The 12,133-nt window shown below is 29.5% G+C and overlaps 1 protein-coding gene across 2 annotated transcripts in view; it reads right to left on the bottom strand.

Moving 5' to 3' along the window:
* LOC132739926 (gamma-aminobutyric acid type B receptor subunit 1-like) overlaps positions 1–3,121 on the bottom strand; it is a 38,311-nt gene extending 35,190 nt beyond the window's left edge. For both annotated transcript variants that reach the window (XM_060727757.1, XM_060727756.1), the window contains exon 1: positions 2,732–3,121. The gene's annotated coding sequence lies outside the window, so the exon portion shown is untranslated. The remainder of the gene's footprint in view (positions 1–2,731) is intronic.
* Positions 3,122–12,133: the final 9,012 nt, after the last annotated feature.

Below are 12,133 nucleotides of genomic sequence, written 5' to 3'. Positions count from 1 at the left end.
GGTTAACCCTAGATTCAGGAAAAGGAGTCTCAGTTGTTTGACCCTTTGTTATACGTGTATTTGTGTATAACAATTGTGTCATATATATTATGAGTAACAAAGTTTGTTTTTGAACAAAATCAAATTTACTTTAAGCCTAACTTTCTTGTAATGATATAAACTTTTAAAATTTTAATTGTTTTATTGTAATTTAAACCAATATTTCCTTATAATCCTTATTGTTTCTGAAAACTCGACAGAATAACAGTTATGGTTGAATAAGTTCTACAAAAGAATGTACATAAGCATGATGTGTAGTAATTTAGATCATTCATGTTTGTTTTTATAATCAAATCATCATTATCATAATTGTATTTCAACGTTGAAATACTGTAAATTACATTTGACATTAGCTGATATCAGCATTGATAAACGATCATTAATAAGGCATTCACGAAACTCTAATGTAAACAAATTCCCTAATGAGAACTCTTCATTTTTTTCACAGTATAACGACAGTTCGAGGAAACACTATTACTGAAATTAACAATCACGTATTTTGCATGACGGTCCAATAGATGGAAAAATGTAAACGACTGTAATGAAATTCGATATTAATAATGTACATATTGCATCTAACAGAATAACATTAATTGTGTCGAAATGATCGTGTTTTATTTAAGCGTGTGTTTTTTAACACAATAAATGTCGCACGTGGATTTATAGGCTATTGCTTTAGATTAGGGTTTATCTAATTCATTTGAATGTGATATTTTATGTGTTTGTTTGTTTGATTCACTGCTCTAAATTTTATTTATTTTTTCAACAAAATTAACATTTCCTGTTGGTAATATGACAACAGACAAGGCAGCGGTTAGCCTGCTCTCAAAATTTAAGTATATTCTATCTTCCCTTATTACAATATTACATACAGTACTGTGTTATCTTCCGACTTTTAATATTCTCGTGGTGAAAGGCAAGATATTTAAATTTAGCGTGTGATTTGAACCGTTTTGTCAAGTAGACAAAGCAAATATGAAATATTGATGACAATCCTAGGTATTTGGTGGCAAGAAGTAGCAAATAGTTTGCGGGGTACAGATTTCTCTTTCATAATGTCCACATTAAACAATAATGTAGCATGTCTATGCTTGTGACATTAAAATAATTATAATTGCTTTGAATATAGTAATAGATCTATTGACTATAACCCTAATCCTATAACTCATCATTAATAATGGATTCGTATTGATGCAACAAATGATAATTGTTTTTGTAACTATATTTATAAAAAAGACACATACGGGTAATCCATTTTCAGTGACTGTCATTTGTTTATAGTAGACTAAAGTCGGTTAATTGATATCAGATTTTTCTCAACAAATTTGTGATGTACGACATAATATTTTAATTAAGAATGTTTGATATGTTTCTAACTTAGCCGTTTTCCTTTATTTTATTCTTTTGAAGTTCGAAATAGATAAACTGTCCAAGAAACACTTTTTATTTAAAATAATTTGAAAACACTGTATGTATTACAAATCATAGGAATAAATAAACTAAATCTAATTTTTATGTGGACTTGTTAAATGACGAAATAGCTAGGCTAGGTAAACCAGTGATATTTTATTATATTGAAAAGGCGTGTAGGCCTAAATTGTAACGAACATAATGATGAATGGTCATTATTCTTTTCATGTATTTGAATATATTACTTGTTAAATTACTAGATGCTCGATTTTAATTGGATATAATAGGCGCGACAATATTTTAACACAAGCAACAACATAACTATTACTACCGTTATTAATATCATCAGAAACATCAACACTTTTACTACCCTTATTAACGCCAGCTACAACAGCACTATAACTACCACTAACAACAACACCACTATTACTACAACAAGCAACACCACCACTATAACTACCATTAATAGTCGTCAAAACGTATATAAGCAATAATGACAATGTGATGTGTTGAACTATTTTTTAATGTGTTTTTCTTGTGTATTTTTATTAATTTTATATTTTGTTTCTTAAGGTAAATAGATTCGTTTTGATGTTTACATGTATACTGATACATATATACTAGAATCGCAATATGTTTTCACTATAAATGCATATATATTTATCAGGGATACAAAAAAATGTCTCTCACAATTGAATGAGAAAGTCTTACTTGCCCACACCCTTCTCATCTCTACCGCAATGTTTGTTAATAAAACATAAAGTATTTCTAAATAAGTTTTTTGAAAAATAATTTCAACGTATGAAAGGATAAGTATTCAAACATGTAGCTTACAAAAATCCCAATACTCATATTGTTAACTGCAAATAAGAACTCATTTTTGTCTTATAAGTTTAACTCATACAAAAATTTTACACATATAAATTAACAATTATATGTATGGTGGTTCAACCAACATAGAAATAATTTATTATTTATGTGTCCACAAATAAAAGGACAATGCTTCCTACATACTTCTTTCTGAAGAATTGATAAAAAAATGGAGAATGCAAAATAAATACTAATTAAAAAACATAACGAATATGTGTAACCATGAGAAATGTAAGATTTCCAACTTTTCATTCAAGAAATATTATTGTCACAAGAGATATTAAAAACAATATAAAAGTTTTTGAATAAAAAATAAACAAACCAGTTATCGAAAATAAAAATTAACATTTTATTCAAGACTACCTTTATAGAAAACGTGTTACAGAAATATCAGATTATTGTCAAAGAGTACCTGTTGTAATATCCTTGTTAGGTAATGATTCTGTGGCAACAACGACCAAGTTGGGTTTTATCTAACAACCAACATTTATCCCGTATAAACATAATTTTATTAGTGTATAATCTTTGATAGAATATCCAAAATATTCCAAAATCTAACGGAAACGCGATCACATTTTCTTGATAATATACTAATATTCTTAATGTTGAGATTAATTAAATAATTCTAAATTTAGATTAAAACAGTTTAAAGTTAATCCTTTGTCATGACAATTAACAACACGTTCTGTTTAAGTACAACCCATACGTATATACACGATATTTGTATGTACTTTTTAATGCTGTAAATTTAAAAATTCAAACAAACAGATGATAAATGAGACAAGGTATTTTTTTATATAATTTCAAGCATATGTCACCAGACAAAGCCTAGGTGTGTTATTGATTCTGGCATGAATGAAATAATTGATAAAACATCAGCTGAGCTCATATATGCATGGTGGTCAATATTTCTTTTTCAAACACATTCTTACGTGATTTATTAAGTTATTTACTACATATGTCGACTTTCATGAAACGAAACTATTTGTTTCAAGAAAAATGAACACAACAATTAAAGTATGCTCAATTATGATGAATATTCCGTAAAGATCCTGTAACACTTTTTTCATGGTTTTATTTCATAAATATGATGCTCAAATTAAGATTTGATAATATTGTAAGTTCCAATTAGCATTATTTATAAAGATATTACCGAATTTAACATTTCATGTAAATAAAAGGATGTAATTAGAAATTTATTTTCTATAAATTCTAAGTCAAATTTTCCAATAAGGGTTATAAGAAATGAATGCATATAATTTATTGATTAAATATAATGTGCACAAATTTTTGCAGTACACATTTTACAAATTCTTCAATGTTTGAAAATTGTTTTATTTGCATAATTATATACACATATAATGTTTTGCAAGTGTGGTATGTCCCAGAAACAATATCAATCAAAAAACATACAGGATCTTTAAAACGAATATTATCAAATAGAAAAAAAAATAAGAATCCCAGAAGAACATACAAAGCGGCAAAATTGTAAATGTTGCAGCAATTATTTGATTGCCTTTTTATGGCCTTCACCGACACAAACAACTTTAAATTTTAACTTTACATTCATATGGTCATAATGGACAAAAGTTCATACGTTTGTTTAATATCATTCTGCTAAATTTCCCTTTAACATGATTTTCTATATATGGTATTCATATATTGTTATCTCTTTCTGCCAGTCACTTATTATGAAAGCCAGACTATGAAATTTCCAGTACTGCGAATGAATTATATAAAAATGAGAAATCAACAATCAAACATTCTAACTAATTAGTGAACGTATTTTATCTGATATTAGAGCGCCTGTTTATCATATATAAACATACAAGACAGATAGTTTAATTCATTAGGGTCATAATATCTGAAACAAATGTCATTTATCTAATTGTTACGAAAATGTTATTTTATGATAATTGTTGTGTATTCAATATTTTAAAACATCTATATCAAAATATTTCAAGTATAATGAAAACGCGGTGATTATACAAAATGAATAAAAGCTCGCATCTGAAGAGTAAAGTAGCAAATACACTATACACAATGTGACCATATCATGCTACCTTTAATAGCAAATGCACTATACACAATGTAATCATATCATGCTACCTTCAACAACAAATGCACTAATACATGTACACAATGTCACCAAAACACGCCACCTTTAATAGTAAAGGCACTATACAAAATGTAACCATGCTACCGTTAATAGCAAATACAACATACACAATGTGACCATACCATGCCACCGTTAATAGCAAATATACTATACACAATGTGACCATACAATGCTACCTTTAAAAGTAAATGCATTATTCAAAATGTGACCATATCATGCTATCTTTAATAGCAAATACACTATACGCAATGTGACCATATCATGCTACCTGTAATAGCAAATACACTATACACAATGTGACCATATCATACTACCTTTAATAGCAAATACACTATACACAATATGACAATATCATGCTACCGTTTATAGCAAATACACTATAAACAATGTGCTCATACCATGCTACCGTTAATAGCAAATACACTACACACAATGTGACAATATCATTCTATCTTTAATAACAAATGCACTATACACAATGTGACCATACCATGCTACCGTTAATAGCAAATACACTATACACAATGTGACCATACCATGCTACCGATAATAGCAAATACACTATACACAATGTGACCATACCATGCTACCGTTAATAGCAAATACACTATACACAATGTAACAATACCATGCTACCATTAATAGCAAATACACTATACACAATGTAACTATACCATGCTACCGTTAATAGCAAATACACTATACACAATGTGACCATACCATGCTACCGATAATAGCAAATACACTATACACAATGTAACTATACCATGCTACCGTTAATAGCAAATACAATGTACACAATGTGACCATACCATGGTACTGTTAATAGCAAATACATTATACACAGTGGAACTATAACTCGCCACCTTTAATAGTAAATGCACTATACAAAATATAACCATGCTACCGTTAATAGCAAACACACTATTCACAATGTGCTAATACCATGCTATCTTTAATAGCAAATACACTACACAATGTAACCATACCATGCTTCCTTCAATAACAAAATTAATGCCCTTTACACAATATTATCATATTGTGCTATCTTCAATAACAAATGCACTATAAACAATGAAACCATGACATGCTGTCTTTAATAACAAATGCACAACACATAATGTAACCATATTGTGGTACCTTCAATAACAAATGCACTAGCCACATTGAAACGATAACACGCTACCTTTGTAATAGCAAATGCACTATACACAATGTAATCATATCATGCTACCTTCAACAACAAATGCACTAATACATGTACACAATGTCACCATAACACGCCACCTTTAATAGTAAAGGCACTATACAAAATGTAACCATGCTACCGTTAATAGCAAATACAACATACACAATATGACCATACCATGCCACCGTTAATAGCAAATACAACATACACAATGTGACCATACCATGCCACCGTTAATAGCAAATACACTATACACAATGTGACCATACCATGCCACCGTTAATAGCAAATACAACATACACAATGTGACCATACCATGCCACCTTTAAAAGTAAATGCATTATTCAAAATGTGACCATATCATGCTATCTTTAATAGCAAATACACTATACGCAATGTGACCATATCATACTACCTTTAATAGCAAATACACTATACACAATATGACCATATCATGCTACCGTTAATAACAAATACACTATAAACAATGTGCTCATACCATGCTACCGTTAATAGCAAATACACTACACACAATGTGACAATATCATTCTATCTTTAATAACAAATGCACTATACACAATGTGACCATACCATGCTACCGTTAATAGCAAATACACTATACATAATGTGACCATACCATGCTACCGATAATAGCAAATACACTATACACAATGTGACCATACCATGCTATCGTTAATAGCAAATACACTATACAAAATGTAACAATACCATGCTACCATTAATAGCAAATACACTATACACAATGTAACTATACCATGCTACCGTTAATAGCAAATACACTATACACAATGTGACCATACCATGCTACCGATAATAGCAAATACACTATACACAATGTAACTATACCATGCTACCGTTAATAGCAAATACAATGTACACAATGTGACCATACCATGGTACTGTTAATAGCAAATACATTATACACAGTGGAACTATAACTCGCCACCTTTAATAGTAAATGCACTATACAAAATATAACCATGCTACCGTTAATAGCAAACACACTATTCACAATGTGCTAATACCATGCTATCTTTAATAGCAAATACACTACACAATGTAACCATACCATGCTTCCTTCAATAACAAAATTAATGCCCTTTACACAATATTACCATATTGTGCTATCTTCAATAACAAATGCACTATAAACAATGAAACCATGACATGCTGTCTTTAATAACAAATGCACAACACATAATGTAACCATATTGTGGTACCTTCAATAACAAATGCACTAGCCACATTGAAACGATAACACGCTACCTTTGTAGTAAATGCACTATACGATATGTGACTGTACCATGTAATTTATAATAGCAAATGCACGATACACAATTGACGACACCATACATTTGCAAAGTAAAATAGCATGCGAAATTATATATAATGTGCCCATACCATGCGACTATGTACACCATGTAACAATACCATGCCACACTATACACAAGGTGACCATACAATACGACACTTTCTAAATTATGGACATACCATAATGTATTATACACAATGTGACCATAACATGCGACACTATACACAATGTGATCCTAAAATACGACACTATTTACAATATGGACATACCATACTGGATTATCCACAATGTAACGATATCATGCGACACTATACATAATGTGACCACAAAATACGACACTATTTACAATACGGACACACCACACTGTATTATACACAATGTGACCATAACATTCAACACCAAACACACTGTGACCATACCATGCGATATTAAAAACAATCAGGTCATACCATGAGACGCTATACACAATGTGGCCATACAAACCGACACTATACACAATGTAAACAAACCATGCGATATTAAACACAATGTTACCATACCATGCGACACTTTACACAATGTGGACCTTCCGTGCGACACAATACACAATGTGAACATACCATGCGACACTATACACAATGTGACCATAGCATGCGACACTATACACAATGTGGACATACCATGTTGAATCATACACATTGTGACCATACCATGCGACACATAATCGCGCGTGGCTAACAAAATCCGCATTTTTCATCATATTTAACTATAAATTTTGACGTAAATAATTAATATATTTCAAAAATAACACAGCATATTGTAGGGCTGGGAGGATTCTTTAGGTTAAAAAAACATTTGAATATATCTCTGTCCAAACATCCGTGGTAGTGTGTACAAGAATATATATTTTGGACAAAATCGCGCGCGGCTAAGAAAAATGGCATGTTTCATCATTTTTTACAATAAATTTTTACGTTAATAATTGATAAATTGTTATAAATAATAAACCATATTCCAGGGCTGGATGTGTACTTTTAGTTAAAAAAGCATTTAAATATATACCTGCCGTCCATCCGATTTAGTGTGTACAAGAATATATACCTTGGACAAAATCGCGCGCGGCTATAAAAATCGGCATTTTTCATCATTTTTAACTATTAAGTTTGACGATAATAATTAATATATTTTCAAGAATAACACACCATATTGTAGGGTTAGGGTTAAATTATAGTTAGAAGGTGAACTCGAAACAATTAAAAGTAACTATCGAAGCAAACAACATGCGATATGGTAAAAACAGCGCTTAATTCTTGCAAGAAAATGAAAGTCTGTGGCCAAGACAATCTATTTTATGAGAACTTCATTTATGGCGGAGATTTATTGATAAAATGTATGACAAAACTCTTCAATCATATCTTTGAATTCTCACACACACCCACAGACATGAAAAATGCATAATAACAGTTTTATCTAAGGGAGGTAACAAAAAGAGAAATGATCCAGCTAGTTACAGAGCTATCTCCCTTTGTTCCGCCTTGTTTACATTATTTGAAAAGGTCGTTCTACAAATTGCAGAAATGGATGGTAGCATTCATTTAAATCCATCACAAGGTGGTTTCCTAAAAAACGTTAGCTGTGTGATGACAGCATTTATGCTTCGCGAATGTGTATAATATTCCATAGAAAATAATTCTTCAATGTATCATGTTTTTCAGATGCGAAACAAGCATTCGATCACACTTTGGGTTTCTTCATTGTTACTAAAACTGTATCAAAGTGATTTTGATATATCTTTGTTTCAAATATTTCAATCGTTCTTCGAAAACTGTTACAGTTGTGTAAAATCAAATGGATTTGCCTCCGACTGGTTCCCCGTGCTTCAAGGTACACGTCAAGGATAATGCTGTAGTCCTCAACTCTACATCCTCTTCATAAATGAGCTACTGAACAGGATTGACATGTGTAAAAGTAGCTATAAAATTCACAACATAGTATGTGCATGTCCAACTTCAGCTGACGATATGGTCATCATTTCAAATGTCAAAAAGGAATCGATGAACTTATAGATACATGCTTTAATTAATATATGCCAAAAAGGAACGTTTAACACAGCGAAAAACAAACTTCTCGTTTTTAATGATAAATGAAGCAACAGAAGACTATGGAAAATGGGAAATAAAATCTTAAGTGAAACTAACTCATATACCCATCTAGGCATTCTTTGCACAAATGACATGAATCTTTGCGAAAACATAACCGAAAGCTTCCATAAACTTAGGAAAACATTCTTTAGCTTATCTAACAGTGGAATAGGGAAAATGGACTTAACCCTATCACCTCAAGGCGTATTAACGAAACTAAAGTTTCCCAGCTGTTCTATACGGGAGTGAATTATGGAGCGGTATCACCGCAACACAGTTACTTCCCTTAGAATGGGCACATAGACAATGCGTCAAATGGATTCAAGGCGTTCCATTTGGAACTCGTTCTGACATTGCTCTCAGTTGTTTAGGGATTTATCCGATATCTAACCTTATTGATATAAGAAAACTTATCTTTTTGTCCCAACTATGTCATGCAGAATTAAATATAAAGTTTAAACAAATTTCTTTCCGTTTGTCCGTGGTAGTGTGTACAAGAATGTATACTTTTGGACAAAATCGCACGAGACTAAGAAAATCTGCATTTGTTATCAAATTTAACTAAAAGTTTTGACATTAATAATTAATATATTTTCAAAATAACACAGCATATTGTAGGGCTGGATGTGTACTTAACAACAGAAAAAGCATTTTAATATATCTCTCTACGTTTGTCCGTGGTAGTGGTACAAGAATTTATACTTTTGGACAAAATCGCGCGCAGCGAAGAAAAATCGCATTTTCCATCATATTTAACTATAAATTTTGACATTAATGATTAATATATTTTAAAAAATAAAAGAGCTTATTGTAAGGTTGAATACGTACTTTAAAACTTAAAAAAGCATTTAAATATATCTCTTTCCGTTTGTCCTTGGTAGTGTGTACAAGAATATATACTTTTGGACAAAATCGCGAGCAGCGAAGAAAATCCGCATTTTCCATCATATTTAACTATAAATTCGACATTAATAATTAATATATTTTCAAAAATAACACAGAATATTGTACGGCTCGATGTGTACTTTAAAACATAAAATAGCATTTAAATATATCTCTTTTCCCTTGTTTAAGGTAGTGTGTTTTCAATTCAAAATTTCAATACACTTCTGCTAAATTATTGGTTATTTCTAAAAATTGTGCCTTTGATTTTCTAAACCAAATGGTGTATTTTCTTACCAAAATCCTTTACTGGTTTAGATTATCATTATTGTTTTGATAGGTTTACTCCATTTATGTTGTAACATATTGTCTTATAAATAGATATCTTTTTATCGATTTATTAAAAGCCACGTTTGAACATTTATTTTATGAAAAAGTCTATAAAATGTGGTATATAAATACTAATAAATAAAATAAAAATTTTTTTTAAATACTTTTGGGCAAAATCGCACGCGAATAAAAAAATCCGGAATTTTCATTAAATTTTGCTATAAATTTTTACATTGATAATAAATATATTTTCGAAAATAACAAATAATATTTTAGGGATTGATGTGTACTTTCCAATATGAAAAGCATTTAAATATATCTCTTTACGTTTGACCGTGGTAGTGTGTACAAAAATATATACTTTGAAGAAAATCCGTATTTTTCATCATATTTAACTATAAGTTTTGACATAAATAATTAATATATTTTCAAAAAAAACGCAGCATATTGTAAGATATTTTGGGCTTTGCCCTTTTTAAAAAAAAAAGTTTAAAATTTTCGTTTGCCGGTTGTTGTACAATATAATATTTTTGAAAAAATCGCGCGGGGGGAAAAACCCGCTTTTTTTCATTTTTTAAAAAATAAATTTAATATTAATTTATTTTAAAATAAACCATTTTGGGCTTTTTTATTTAAAATAAAAAAACATTTAATTATTCTTTCGCTGTCCTTTTAGTTGTACAAATATTATTTTTGAAAAAATCGCGCGCGGGGGGAAATTTCCGGTTTTTTTCATTTTTATTTTAATTTGCCCTTAAAATTAATTATTTTAAAAAAACAGATATTGTGGGTTTGTTTTTTAAATAAAAAAAAAAATTTTAAAATTATTCTTCTTGTCGTCCGTTTTGTGTCAAAGAATTTTATTTTGAAAAATCGCCCGGGGAAAGGGGAAAATCGCTTTTTCATATTTTATTTTTTAATTTGACTTAATAATTAATTATTTTTTAAAAATAAGCATTTGAGGGTTTTTTCCCCCTTTAAAAAAAAAATTTTTATCTTTTCTTTGTCCCTTTAGTGGGTACAAGAAAAATTTTGAAAAAAATCGGCCGGAAGAAAAATACTTTTTCATCTTTATTTATTAAATTTTGACTTAAATAATTTAAATAATTTTCAAAAAACACCCCTTGAAAGGCTTATTGTACTTAAAAAAAAAAAGGTTTAAATTTCTCTTTTCTTTTCCGTGTGTGGTACAATAATATATTTTTTGACAAAAACCCCGGGGTAAAAACCCGGGTTTTTTAAAATTTTTTCTTTTTTAAATTTTAAATTTAATAATAAATATATTTTAAAATAAACACTTTGTGGGGAAAAATTTACTTTAAAAAAAAAATTTTTAAATTATTCTGTTGTTTGTGAGTGTGTACAAAAAAAATTAGACTTGGGGGGTAGAAATCCGCATTTTTCTTCATTTTATTTTTTAATTTGACTTTAATAATTAATAATTTTTTAAATTAAACAGCATTTGTAGGGCTATTTTTTATTTTGGCAAAAAAAAGTTTTAATTATTCTTCGTTGGTCCGTTAGGTGACAGAATAAAATTTTGAAAAAATTTCCCCCCGGGAGAAAATCCGCATTTTCATAATTTTTATTTTAATTTGATTAATAATTATTTTTTTTTTAAAAAATTTAGGGTTTTTTTACTTTAAAAAAAAAAAAGAATTTTAAATTTTCTCTTTTCCCGTGTGTTGTGGTACAAGAAATTTTTACTTGGGGTGGGAAAATCCCATTTTCATCATTTACAAATTTTTTGCTTAATAATTAATATTTTTAAAAATAAAAGCTTTTTGGTGGGGGCTTTTTTATTTTTGAAAAAAAAAAGAATTTATTTTTTTCCCCCTTTC

Source organism: Ruditapes philippinarum, unplaced genomic scaffold (genome assembly GCF_026571515.1).
Source record: "Ruditapes philippinarum isolate M1 unplaced genomic scaffold, ASM2657151v2 ctg1040_1_1_1_1, whole genome shotgun sequence".
NCBI lineage: Eukaryota > Metazoa > Mollusca > Bivalvia > Venerida > Veneridae > Ruditapes > Ruditapes philippinarum.
The sequence above is the reverse complement of the archived record's forward strand: the minus strand, read 5'-3'. Positions and strand labels throughout refer to the sequence as shown.